The 14,545-nt window shown below is 48.8% G+C and overlaps 1 long non-coding RNA gene across 1 annotated transcript; it reads right to left on the bottom strand.

The window, feature by feature from the left end:
- Positions 1-4,601: 4,601 nt before the first annotated feature.
- Positions 4,602-5,992, bottom strand: LOC140600676 (uncharacterized). Its single transcript, XR_012003849.1, has 2 exons — positions 5,835-5,992; positions 4,602-4,771 (listed from the first exon to the last, which is right to left on the bottom strand). It is a non-coding gene; the product is annotated as an uncharacterized lncRNA (long non-coding RNA).
- Positions 5,993-14,545: the final 8,553 nt, after the last annotated feature.

Genomic DNA, 14,545 nt, shown 5'->3' with positions numbered 1-14,545 from the left:
CATCAAACGTAAGAATTTGAGGTATCCAGTGACATAGTCGGAGGTGAAAGGCGATTTATGGAAGGGTAAAAATATTTACAAATCATTCCCTAATAATGGGTTAATACCCAGAACACACAAAGAACTGTTAAAACTCAGCAACAAATTGCTCAAGTAAAAAGTGACAAAGGACTTTGAACAGACGCTCTCCCTACAAAATATACAAATGACTAACAAGCATATGAAAAGATGCTCCTCATCAATAATTGTTAGGGAAATGCAAGGCAAAACCACAATGAGGTAGCACCCCATTCCCTGTAACCTGGCTCTTATCAAAAAACAGAAAATTACAAGTGTTAGTGAAGATGTGGAGAAAGTGTGCACTGTTGTTGTAAAATCATGAAACCGCTATGTAAAGCAATTTGGTGGTTCCTCAAAATATTAAAGGTAAAGCCACCACAAGAGCCAGAAAACCCACTTAAGGCGTTTATACAAAAGAATGAAAGCAGGGTCATGAAAAGGTTTTCCACGTCCATGTTCTTAGTAGCACTATCCATAATAGCCAGGAGGAGAAAGCCCCCAAATGTCCATGGACAGAGGAACGGATAAATAAAAGGCAACATAAGTGTATATATGTTATTAACCTTAAAAAGATAAAATCCTGGGGATCCCTGCGTGGCTCAGCGGTTTGGCACCTGCCTTAGGCCCAGGGCATGATCCTGGAGTCCCGGGATCGAGTCCCACATCGGGCTCCCTGCATGGAGCCTGCTTCTCCCTCTGCCTGTGTCTCTCCCTCTCTCTTATGAATAAATAAATAAAACATTTAAAAAAGAAAAAAAGATAAAATCCGGTTGAATGTCAGAACATGGATAGACTATGAGAGCATTAACCTGAGTGAAATTAGCCAAATACAAATAGGCAAATAGTGTATGATTTCACTTATATGAGATGTCTAGGAAATCAAATTATTAGAAACATCAAATAGAATGTTGGTTCCCAGGCTATGGGTCATAGAAACGGAGAGTCATGGCTTAACAATGAGAATGGAGCCTCAGCTCTGTGGATAAAAACTCCTAGATGTCTGTGTTACAAGAGTGAGAATATACTCAACACTGCTGAGTGGACATTTAAACATCATTAAAATTGTAAATTTTGTGTAGTGTGTTTTTTACATGTAAAGAATAGTGATCCCTGATAAAGGAGGTAGTTGGGCTCACGACTCAGTCACCCAAGCACTTTACCTTGATGTAAGCAGCAGACCTCTCTGTGCAACACAAGTGTCTACGCATACTTCCTACCTCATCACCCAAAACACAATGAAAACATGTATTCATGCGATATCATTTAATAAAATTGATAATTTTTCCTTCTTGTACAAACAGAGGGGATTTAGGGTGCTAGACATCTTCATGTGACATTACTAGTATTTGGTAGATTGCCAGTTGCTTGAGGGAAGTGTCTCCTTCAGGTGTTCCCTAGCCTGACACCAAGATGTAACACAGAGCTGGGACTCTGTCCAGAGGCCTGTGAGAAGCCACTGGAAGGTGAGGAGATGTGGTTTGTAGTTTGGAAAGAGCCTGGGGATGCCCTGTACAGAAGGGACCCAGGAGCAAAGGCAGAAGGAAGTCTGAAGATGTCCAAAGAGGGATGCAGAGCCTGGCCAGGGCTAAGCTGGTTTGCACTAGGATGAGGCTACTCCAAATTGCCAGGAAGGGGGGGTCATCATTCGCCCCAGCTGGGGTCAGAGAACTAGGAAGTGGCCAGGAGGGAGGGATGTCACATGACACCAGCTAGAGGCCTGGGTTGCCCAGGTGTGTCAAGAGGAAAAGTTAGAGAACTGAGAAGGGCCTGGGGGAGAGAGGGTACCCCAGAGGAGTCTGTATTAGGACTCAAGTGCACCCATGCTCGTCCTGACAGGTGACCAGAGTTGGCTTGTGCCCTGCCCTTTACTAGCTGTTACCCCTAAGACTGAGGCCACCTTCTTCTGCTCCCACCTTTAGAAGTCCCTGCTCACCCTCCATCGTGCCCTGGACCCTTCCTCTCCCTTCCCAAGGCCTCCCCTGTGGCTATTCCTTGGGTCTCTCCTACACTGTGGGCCTCGGACCTCTCCCGGGACCATTGTCATCCATGGTGACATACACCTTACACACAGACCCCACCTCTACTCTCACATGGCCTGTAGCTCTGCCCCACTTGGCTCCAACTCTTGACAGGAGCCCCCTCCTAAAGCCATCCCCGCCTGCTGACATCACCCTTTCAATCCCAGTGCACATGGCTGTTGTGCACTGAAACCATCTGACTAAGATCCCCAAGGCCCAAAAGCACCCAAATCCAGGGACCGAATTTCCTCTGTCTTCTTCTTTCTTACTATCTCAGTGACCCTGGACAAGCTCAGCCATTCCCTAGAGCCTGAAACATTTGGTTCTCTTGGCTCCTTAGCCCCATGTCTGGTTTCCCCTGTGCCACTGGCTGCCTCTCCACAATCTCCTTGGTGCTTTGCTCCTCCTCCACCACCACCAGCCGCCACAGGTTGACTAGCCCCTCCTGTCCTCAGACAGGAATGTTCTCCTTCTGCACTGTCTCCCTGCCCTTCACACCCAGTTCAAGGACTTCAAATTGGGCTTGGCCCAGACACCCCCTCCCCATCCACCGACCTGCATAGGGAATAGACACAGTCTTAGGGTCAAAGAAGAACCCTTCCTCATTCTCTCCAAGTCCACCCATCTAAGTGTCTTTCCCCCTTAGTACATATCACACCACCCATCCAGGTGCTAAGGCCAAATTACTACAAGTCTTTTCTCTTTATTTTTAAATCATGTCAGATTTCTGGAAAACTTGTAAGACTAGAACAAACAGCTCCCGTTCACCTTAACCAGATTCCCCCACTGGTAACATTTTACTACACGTATGTGCTGTGCTGTCTTGTCCTGGTGTTTCTGAGTGTACATGTTACCATTCTTCTAACTCACTGGCAGTGCATTGCGGACGTGATGCCCCACGACCCCCTAATACTTTAGCGTGTGTTTCCTTACAAGAAGGACGCTGTCAATCATAGGGTGGCACGGCCACCCACATCAGGACGCTACCATTGGCACAATATTATCATCCCAGGCTGCAGTGAGTTTCCCAGATCACACCAGCCGTGTCTTTTGCAGTCTTGATACACGCCAGGCTCATCTGTTACAATTACATCAAGCATCTTCCTAGTTTTCTTTGAATCGGAAGAGATGCTCCATCCCTTCTCCTCTTTCATGATCTTGGCATTTTAAAGACTACAGACCAGCTGCTGTGAGGAAAGTCACTGTGGGTTTGTCTGATGTTCCTCAAGATTAGTGCATGGGCAGGGGAGGGGACAGAAAACATTAATCACCTGTCTGCCATGTCTCCACTGTCACCCTAACTAATAATGCCATTTAGTAAGTAATTCCCATCTAGTAAATCTTTGTGAGAATACAGTTGCAACTTTGACTACATTTATTATGTGGTATTTTGAGGTAACACTTTCCTTTTTCCCTTATTAATTATGATTATTTATATCTATATGGTTCTTGGATTATACGTTACACAATGAGTAAAACCTACTGTTGTCCTTACCCATTTTAATACTCCACTTGCCCCAGATTTCACCATTGAGAGTCTCCTTGAACTGCTATTGGGTTGAATCTTGGTGGATGCACCATTGCTTTTGGTGATGGCCAATATTCACTCCCTCTCTAGTTACCATCCCTTTCCAGGTACCATGTCCATTCTCCCCTGAGTGACTGAGGAGGATAAACCCCGCTTCCGCACCAGAGGTGTGTCCTGACTTGGCTCATGCTATCCTGTCGCCCAGGCCCTGGGAACCGAGGGATGGATTCCAAATAGGTTGCCTGGCCTACTCCAGTCAGTGCGAACAGAGATGTCTAATGGGGCTTCTGGAAAAGAAGCCTCCATTCTCCTCACTGGGAGCAGGTAAAACATAGAATCAGCAAACACTCTCTTTCTGTCTGGATGACACAGTATAAAATGACAAGTGTGGACCTGATGAGGCCATTGCTGCTGCCCAGATGGAAGCTAGCCTGAGATCAATCTCACTATACAGAGGTGGGAGGAATGTAGACAATAGCAGAGATAACAGGACTGAAGCCTGGTGACGCTACTCATTTCTGGATCATCCTGTGCCTGAAGCCAGCTATGGACTGCTTAATGATTTCAACCAATAAATTGTCTTATTCATTTAAGCCTGAAGGACCTAAGATTTCTCTTGCTTCCCAAGCAAAACAATCCTAAATATTAAACTTCCCAAAGCAGCAACCGAAGCAAAGAATGCATTTCAGCTCCTTAGGACCAAGAGCCCTCTTAACTACAAGCCTCTTGTTCTCCCCCGCTGGTCTGAGAGCTTCTGGGGTATATTCACTGTGTCCCCGGCTCTGAGAGGAGTGTGTATCTCTACTGAGGGCATCATAAGCATCTCATGTATATGTGGAAAACCTGCAAACATTGTCTTGTCCACCGCTACTTCCTCAGCTTCTACAACAGAGTGTGGGACATGCAATAAACATTCACTGAGGGAGTGCATAAGTCACCCAAGCCTGTCTCCGAGCCCCTCCCCTCCAATCCCCCAAAGGAACAGAAGCTGTGGCCAAAAGCTTGCAAGACATTTTATTCTCCTGCCAGGGGACGACACTGCAGGGAGCTAGCTGAGAGAAACTGGAGGGTCCGTCCTGGATTTAGGAAGGCAGGAGCTGGCGGTGCCTGCTGGAGACTCTGTGCTTCTCCCCGGGGTGGAGTAAGGTCCCAGCTCCTTGGTCACCTGGAGTGGGGAGAAGAAACAGCTGTGGCAGGTGTGGGGTCCCTGCAAATGTGCACTACAGCCACCTGCCCCTGCTGATCACACCCAGAGTTACATCCTGGAACCCAGTCAGGAGCCTGAGGGGGTTTGGGGTTCTGGAGATAGAAATCACAGCCTCCAGTGACAGGAAGTGGTGGGGACCTCGCATTACGAGGTGACCCCAGATCTGCCAGCATCAAGTCCCAAAGCTTCAGTCAAGGCAAGACTGGCTGCCAGAGCCACTCAGGGGCCCTTCTCCGCCCCCAGTCCCACCACCCTGGCCTGATCTGTGGGTGCAGCCTGGGCAGCCCTGGAGGGAGAGGCTGCAGAGCCCTCCCTGCCAGCGGGGTTCCCGAGCCCAGCTCTCGGGCCCCGGGTGTCCTGGGCTAGATGGTGCCTGGTTCCTGTTCCCAGGAACCGCTGCTGGGCTGGGGACAGGAGTCAGTCAGGGCTCTGTCGTCTATGCCTAGCCCAGTCTGAGGCCACTTCCTTGGTGGTAACCTCCTTACGCATAATCATCTCACTCAAGCCTTACTCAAAATAAGAAATCAGGATTATTATCCCCTTCACAGGTAGAGACGCTCAAGTTCACAGGCGTTAAGCTACTTGCTCAAGTGCATGGCTGACCAGGGATGGAGCCTGATGTCACCCAGGGTTGCCTGGGAGAAAACCCAAATCCCTTGGGGCACCTGGCTGGCTCAGTGACTCACCTGGGCCTCTGGCTCTCAGGATTGTGAGTTGAAACCCCACGATGGATGTAGAGATTACTTAACATTTTCTTTTAAGTAAAAAATTTTAAAAGCCCAGATTCTTCATGAGTATTTCGCAACCTTTTTGTTATAGTCCACCTGCCCAACTTCTCCAGACTGCCACACAGTAGGGGGAGGAATGTGTCAAACAAGGGCGCTAGGAGGGACATGTATGAGTAGCTTATGAACTTCTCTATGACAGATGTATTTCCATGTTTTTACACCATGTTGCATATAATTGGGGATGAGATCTGGACCCTCCAGGAAGGGGTTCCTGCTGTTACCTCTGTACTCACCTACTTGATGTCTGCACAACCTGAAGGTCACACAGATATCCCTGGAGGGATCACTATTCAGGAAAAACTGGGCAACACTATACAAAAATCTGATGAGGATATCTTTGCAGACTTTTTCCACTGCTGGAAAATTTGAGCACACCGCTGTTGTAGCCTTCCGAATGGCCTCCTGAAGCAGCAACAGCACCATGACGAGAAACAAGAATTAGCTGTGCTCTGCCCCAACCACCCCCACAGATCTCAGCAGCTCCTGGCCCTGGGACCCTCTGACTGTGGGCTTGCTAGGAGGAGGCTCTGGTGCCAGGTGGCCATGGAAGCAGAGGCTGGAGAGACCGGGATGGGCCCTCATGCCCAGTCCCAAGGCCCTGATCCAAGCCTGGCCAGGAGGGGCTCAGGAGACAAGGACAGTTGGCTCTGTCCTGTGTCAGTCCCTAGTGCATCATCACCCCAGGCCCACTGTCTTGTATGTGGAGCACAGTGCCCCACTGCTGCTACCCCACAATCAGGTTCTGCCTACAGAGCCTCCTGGGTCCCAGGGCTGGCAGGGCTCAGGCTCAGGTGGGGTGGGGAAGGTTAGGAGAGAGAGCTGGGAGCCTTGGCACATTCCATTTTGCAGTATCGTCTACTGCAATCGCAGGAGAGAGGCTACAGCTGAGTGCCCAGGGCTGAGGGTGGGCCCTGCAGCACCCAGAAGCTGAGCAGGGTCAGGGTACAGAGGAGAAGGAGGGAGGGAGGGAGGGAGGGAGGGAGGGTGAAACGAGGCTTCCTGGGAGGAACACATCCACTTGTTCAGCACTTGCTCAGGGCCAGATGGGAAACTCAGCTCATCCCACCCCTCAGCTCCTTCCAAAGGATTAAGGAAGTGGTTGGGGGATTAATATCTATCCCATTGCACAGAGAAGGCAACTGAGGCTCAGAAAGCTCAGAAACTGAGGCTCAGAAACTTGGCCCAGGCATGCAGCTAGAGGTGACACATCTGGGGTTCATCAACCCTGACCCAGATGCCCTTGGATCCAGCCTCATAGGCTCTCCCGTGGGCATGTGCAGTACGACCACAGGAGAAAGGTTCCTACCTCTCTTGGCTACAAGTTTTCTTTGACAATGAAAGAGAAAGCATCCTTGCCTGCTCCCAGAACATCCCAATTTCAAATTTCAATTTTCAAATGATTCTCTGTAGTCCCTCCCCAGACACAGGAGGGGACCTCAGATACCCTGTTGAGAAGGTCTGGCCCAAACAGGGATCAGCTTCTCCTCAGGGTCCTGCCCCCAGCCCCTACTTTGACCCCAGATGCACGTGCAGTTGGTTCCGCAAATCTGAAGATCACCTGAATCTGGGACGGTCCCACGCAAGTCCTCAGCCAAGTCATTATCATTCGACAAATATCACATCCATTGAACTGCGGGTCACCCTGTCAGAAAAAGATCCCCAAAGTGGTTTCTCAGAAATCCCTAGAATCCTGAGCAGAGATTCAGAAAGGAGCCCTTGCATCCTCCTAGGCCACCACGATGACCAATGATCTTTCTGTCCTTTAGGGTTAGGACCAGCTAGCTGCCGGGCCTGAGCTCACCTTCCTGGTGGGCTTAGCGGGATGACGCACCCAGAACCTGTCCCACACCCACTGCACCTTCTCCATTCCAACACCTGCCCACCTTGTGTTCTCTGCTCAGACCCCAGAGGTGCCTCTCAGGGGAGGGCCCAGACAGACCAAGGTAGCCCCCCTGAGCCAGGCACAAGTGCGCACAAGAGCAGCCTCTTCAGCCCACTGCTCTGACCCCCATCGCCCCGAAAGAGATGTGCAGCTATCGCCTGGTGCTCCCTGGATGCAGAAAACGAGGAGGGGCTCCGGAGGTGAGCAGGGAGCCAGCAAAGAACCTGGGCAGCCTCCTGGGCCAGTCTCCTGAAGAACTGCTCTTCCTGACAAATGTCGGCCGTGGACAGGTCATCATGGTCCTCAGGGATCAGACCAGAATAGGTCAGACCTGCAAAGACACAGCATCAGCATCTGTCCACACGTGGAAGAGGAGGGGAAGTCAGAACTCCTGGCTGCTGGGGAGCCCAGGAGGTGGCCAGAGCCTCGGACAGGAGTGGGGCTTGGAGAGGGGCCCAGGAGGCCTGTCCTCACACTGCCCTGGGGCTGCCTTGACCCAGGATCTGTGAAAAGACAATGCTCTTAAGACCTTTCTGGAAACGGGAAAAGAAGATAATATCTCTCCAACGTTACCATCTGTACAAACTTTTCTGTCTACCAGTGCCTCTATCTCTATTCTCTCTGTCACTCTCTCTCTCTCAAAACACACAAACACACACAGACAAACACACACACACACAAACAAGCGTGCAAATTTTCAGAATGCACTAAAATGAAAAAAATCTCATCCCTTCCCAAGCTTGTCTTTCTTTCCGTCTTACCTTCCGTTAAGACTTCATATTAGGTGATCAAGTCCAAATCACTCTCCAGAACTGTCCCAACCCTCAGCTAAAGAGGAGCTGCAAAGATCACATGGGGAATGTCCTTACCTGGGGTGGCCAGGAGCACCGAGGCGAGGAGCAGGAGAGCCCAGGAGGTCATGGTGAGGCAGCAGCTGATACACCCTCACAACCCCTTTATGCAGGCTGGACACCTTGCATCTGACCTTGCCAGCTCCTGCTCCTCTTCTAGGCCACCTCCCAGGTCCCTGGGTTTACCACAAATGCCACCAGTTTGTGGAGAAGTGGGGGGAGGAGAGGCTCCACACTATCTCTCTTCCCTCCCCCCACACAGAGCTTTCCTAGCTGAGTGCAAGGTGGCTGGAGGGCACAGCTGCCATGATGCCCCCACCCTGCCCCGGATGTGGTCATGGAAGAGCCATCCAGCACCTGAGGGCTCAGGGAGGCACCTCAGCCACGAGCTCCCATTCCCCCACTCCTTCCCCCACCTCCCAGGGGTCTGTGCAGGTGTCCCTCCCCAGCCATCCCCATTTCCCTGCTCTCCCCCAGCCATTTCAGCCCAGTAGCTCTAGCAGACTCCACCAGACTTAGAGACAGGTGCTTGGGGCAGATGCTGGCAGCTCCTCCCAGCCCTGCCTTCTCGGGTGGGGGACACCCAGCATGAGCTCAAGGACTCCCTGTGTCCCCAGCCCCTCACCAGCCTGCTGGCCAGCATCGTGGAGGCAGGCTCTTCCCTCAGAGCCACCTTCAGCCCCGCCTGTCAGGGCCCTGGGCCACAGGGAGACACAGCCCGTGGGAAGGAGGTGAGTCCTGGCCAGGGGTCGAGGCCCAGCTCCCGGGCCCCTGACTCCCCATCTGTGCACCAAGGTCACGGCCCTCATCCGTAATAACCGTGGCGGCTGCCCACTTAACAGCCAGTATCAGATAAGTAAGAGACCATCGTTTAGGGTAAGTCGGTCCCAGACATTGTGCAGAACATCCTCCTGCTACGGCGTGACCCTCCTTACCTGACACCCACATTCAACTGGGCATCCCCTCTTTTGTGTGGCGCCTTCATCCACCTCCTTCATGCCTCAGACCAGGACACTGGGTGCAGGTAGCAGGGGACCTGACCTCTGCCACCAGGCCTGCGGGGGACACTGCGAGCACCAGAACGCGCCTCCCACCTCCTATTGGGTCTTTCCCCCTCAGCTGCTGAGATGGCACAGCCACCCAGGCAGGACCAGCTGACACCCAGCCCTGCATCCTCCTCAGTGTGTCTCTGACGACTGCACCCCCTGCCACCTGCCCGGGAATCCCATCGTGGGCCTACAGCCTTGTACTCTAAATCACTCTACTTTCCTGAACCCATTCAGAGCAATGCCCTCCACTCAGCCTCTGCTGAGAAGGGAAGAGGGTGGGGTCCCAGGCAAGCAGGCCTCTGACAAGCTGGGGGCTCTAGGGCAAGGGTCTCCATCTCTTGGAGCTTCAGTTTCTTTTCTATCAAAAGGGTAGAGTGCCATTTGTTCATAGGGCTCCCCTGTGGGGTGTCTTTGTTCATGAAGAAGCTTTACAGGCTCATGTGAGCACTGCTCCTGTGCGAGGGTAACAAGTGCTTTGGGGGGGGGGCGGGGAGTGAGGGGCTTCCTGTGCTCAGGAAGGTGCCAGGCTAGGAAGGTGTCCTAGATCTCCTCCCCATGGGACTCCTACGCAACCCTAACATTTGAATGTTCTTACCCAATTATTAGCATCAGAAACAACAGAATGGACATTATGACTGATCTTCCAGGAAGAATAATGGTTATACTGTGAAAATGCTAATAAATTGGACAACTAATGTTGAAATGGACATATCCCTATAAAGACACAAACTGCGAAATAGACCAAAAAGAATGGAAAATCCATACGGACCTATAATAAGTAAAGCCATGGAATTAATAATGCAAACTCTACCCACAAAGAACGGCCCAGGCCAGATATCTTCACAGATGAATTCTACCAAACATCAAAAAAAGAATTAATATCTCTTCTTCCCAAACTCTTCCAAAAACTGGAATAGGATGCCCTATAGTCAATACCAGAAAAAGGTAACCCAAGAGTACCAATATCCTATCAATATGGTTGCAGTAATCCTCGACAAAATCCTCACCAATGTAGAACATATAAAAAGAATTGTACACCGTAACCAAGTAGAATTTTTCAGGAATGCAAGATTATTTAACACCTAAAATTCATTCATGTGATTCACTATAGCAATAGAACAAAACATAAAAACCACATGATCCTCTCCATGGACACAAAAGCATCATTTGATAAAACTCAACATCCATTCACATTAAAACACTCACCAACTAGAAATGAAAGGGAAATCCTGCAACCTAATAAATTGCATCTATGTAATCCCCCAGCTGACATCATACATCTTGATGACAAACTAAATACTTTCCAACAAAGACCAGGAGCAAGACATGGATGCCTGCTGTCTCCACACCTATTCAGTATTGCACTAATGATACTAGCCAGGAAAATTAAGAAACAAAATGACAAAATACATCCATGAGCAAGGAAGATGTATGCCTATCTCCATTGGCAGATAACATCTCCTGTGTAGGTAAATACTAAAGGATTAAACAAAAAAAATGAATCCATTCTAAGGTGTATCTAGACGCCATAGACCTCCATTATCAAATGATTCAAAGGTGCAATACTAGATTTTACTAGATCAAAATTCATGCATGGATGGAACTAGGTATTTACCGTTTTTTATGTGAGTAAACTTGATCAGTCTCAGTGGCAGGCTGTTTTGTGTAATTATTGTAAAATCTCTGTAAAAGCATGCTAGGAGGCTGTTCTTAAAAAGTTTCATAACATTTCCACTTGTAAGAACATCCAAACATGTGGACCACTTTTGAGAAACCGCTCTTGTGCTAACCATCTTCTATAAGATCATATGTAAGAAGATGCTCACTAAATGGGATTAAAACTCTTAAACAAATGGTGCTGGCAAAATGGAGAGCCCATGGAAAACACTGAAGGTAGACCTTACTTTCCACCATATACGAAAAGTCACTAGAAATGGATTCAACACCTACGTGTAAGACCCAAAACTACAATATCATTAGACTAAAACGTAAGGAAAAGCTGCATGACATTGGACTTGGCAATAATATCTTTCTGCCCGTTATAGCAAAATGAAAATGCAGCAAAATGGAAAATTTGAATTTCATCAAACATAAGAATATATGCATCCAATGACACAGGCGGAAGTGACTAGCGATTTTTGGAAGGGTAAAAATATTTACAAATCATTCTCTAATACTGGGCTACATTCCAGGATAATCAACAACAAACATCAAATCACTCAATTTAAAAAAGTGAAAAGGACTTTCAATACACTCTCCCTTCAAGATATAGCAATGGCTAAGAAGCATATGAAAAGTTGCTCCTCATCAATAATTGTTAGGGAAACGCAAGGCAAAACCACAATGAGGTAGCACCCCATTCCTGATAACTGGGCTCTTATCAAAAACAAAAAAACAAAAAAAAAATTACAAGAGTTGCTGAAGATGTGGAGAAAGTGTGCACTGTTGTTGTAATATCATAAAACCACTATGTAAAGTAATATGGTGGTTCCTCAAAAAATTAATAATAGGCTACTACATGCTCCAGCAAGCCCACTTCTGGATATTTATTCACAATATGAGAAAAGAGAATCTCAAAGAGGTGTTCACACGCTCAGGATCATAGCAGTCCTATTCACAATAGCCAAGAGGTGAAAGCAACCCGAATGTCGATGGACACATGATGGATAAATAAAATGCATTATAAATATATGTGTGTGTGTGTGTGTGTGTGTTATTAATCTTAAAAAGATAAAATCCTGTTGAATGTCAGAACATGCATAGACTTTGAGGACATTAAACTGAGTGAAATAAGCCAGTCACAAGTAGGCAAATACTGTATGATTCCATTTCAATGAGTAGTCTAGAGGTGTCAAATTTTGGAAACATCAAAAAGAATGGTGGTTTCCAGGCTTTGGGTCAAGGGAAAAATGAGAGTCATGGCTAAACAGTGAGTGTAGAGTCTCAGTTCTGTAGGTTAAAAGTCCTGAATGTCTGTGTCACAACAGTGAGAATATACTCAACACCGCTGAGTGGACATTTAAATATTATTAAAATTGTAAAGCATGTGTTGTGTGTATTTTACAATGTAAAGAACAGCGATCCCTGATAAAGGAGGTAGTAGAGCTCACAACTCAATCACCCAAGCGCTTTTCCTTGAGATAAGCAACAGACCTCTCTGTGCAACACAAGTGCCTAGGATACTCCTATCTCGTCACGCAGAACACCATGAGGACATGTTCTCAGGACACACAATATAATATTTATAAGTACTTTTTGTTTTATCTTCAAACAGAATTTGGGGTGCTAGACATCTTCATGTGACATTACTAGTATTTGGTAGATTGTCAGTTGCTTGAGGGAAGTGTCTTCCTTCAGGTGTTCCCTAGCCTGACACCAGGATGTAACACAGAGCTGGGACTCTGTCCAGAGGTCTGTGAGGTGCCACTGGAAGGTGAGGAGATGTGGTTTGTAGTTTGGAAAGAGCCCGGGGCTGCCCTGTACAGAAGGGACCTGGGAGCAGAGGCAGAAGGAAGTCTGAAGACGCCCAAGGAGATGGTTGCAGAGCCTGGCCAGGGCTAAGCTGCTTTGCACTAGGATGAGGCTACTCCAAATTGCCAGGAGGGGGCGGTCATCATTTGCCCCAGCTGGGGTCAAGGAACTAGGAAGTGGCCAGGAGGGAGGGATGTCACATGACACCAGCTGGAAGCCTGGGTTGCCCAGGTGGGTCACAGAGGAAATGTTAGAGAATTGAGAAGGTCCTGGGGGAGAGAGGGTACCCCAGAGTTCTCTGTAATAGGACTCAAGTGCACGCATGCTCGTCCTGACAGGTGACCAGAGCTGGCTTGCGCCCTGCCCTTTACTAGCTGTTACCCCTAAGACTGAGGCCACCTTCTTCTGCTCCCACCTTTAGAAGTCACTGCTCACCCTCCATCGTGCCCTGGACCCTTCCTCTCCCTTTCCAAGGCCTCCCCTGAGGCTGTTCCTCGGGTCTGTCCTACACTGTGGGCCTCGGACCTTTCCCGGGACCATTGTCATCCACGTGGACACACACCTTACACACAGACCCCACCTCTACTCTCACATGGCCTGCAGCTCTGCCCCACTTGGCTCCAACTCTTGACAGGAACCCCCTCCTAAAGCCATCCCTGCCTGCTGACATCACACCCTTCAATCCCAGTGCACATGGCTGTTGTGCACTGAAACCATCTGACTAAGGTCCCCGAGGCCCAAAAGCACCCAAATCCAGGGACCGAATTTCCTCTGTCTTCTTCTTTTGTACTATCCCAGTGACCCTGGACAAGCTCAGCCATTCCCTAGAGCCTGAAACATTGGGTTCTCTTGGCTCCTTAGCCCCATGTCTGGTTTCCCCTGTGCCACTGGCTGCCTCTCCACAATCTCCTTGGTGCTTTGCTCCTCCTCCACCACCACCAGCCGCCACAGGTTGACTAGCCCCTCCTGTCCTCAGACAGGAATGTTCTCCTTCTGCACTGTCTCCCTGCCCTTCACACCCAGTTCAAGGACTTCAAATTGGGCTTGGCCCAGACACCCCCTCCCCATCCACCGACCTGCATAGGGAATAGACACAGTCTTAGGGTCAAAGAAGAACCCTTCCTCATTCTCTCCAAGTCCACCCATCTAAGTGTCTTTCCCCCTTAGTACATATCACACCACCCATCCAGGTGCTAAGGCCAAATTACTACAAGTCTTTTCTCTTTATTTTTAAATCATGTCAGATTTCTGGAAAACTTGTAAGACTAGAACACACAGCTCCCGTTCACCTTAACCAGATTCCCCCACTGGTAACATTTTACTACACGTATGTGCTGTGCTGTCTTGTCCTGGTGTTTCTGAGTGTACATGTTACCATTCTGCTAACTCACTGGCAGTGCATTGCGGACGTGATGCCCCACGACCCCCTAATACTTTCATAAGTAAGGAAGCATGTGTTTCTTTACCCGAAGGACGCTGTCATTCTTAAGGTGGCACTGCCATACACATCAGGACACTACCATTGGCACAACATTATCATCTCAGACTGAAGAGAGAGTCCCAGATTACACCAACCATGTCCCTTGCAGTCTGGATACACACCAGGCTCATCTGTTACAATCACACCCAGTATCTGCTTAGTTTCCTTCTATCTGGAACAGATCCTTCATCTCTTCTTGTCTTTCATAATC

This window comes from Canis lupus, chromosome 12, assembly GCF_048164855.1.
Source record: "Canis lupus baileyi chromosome 12, mCanLup2.hap1, whole genome shotgun sequence".
NCBI lineage: Eukaryota > Metazoa > Chordata > Mammalia > Carnivora > Canidae > Canis > Canis lupus.
This window is presented reverse-complemented; position numbering and strand designations above follow the sequence as displayed.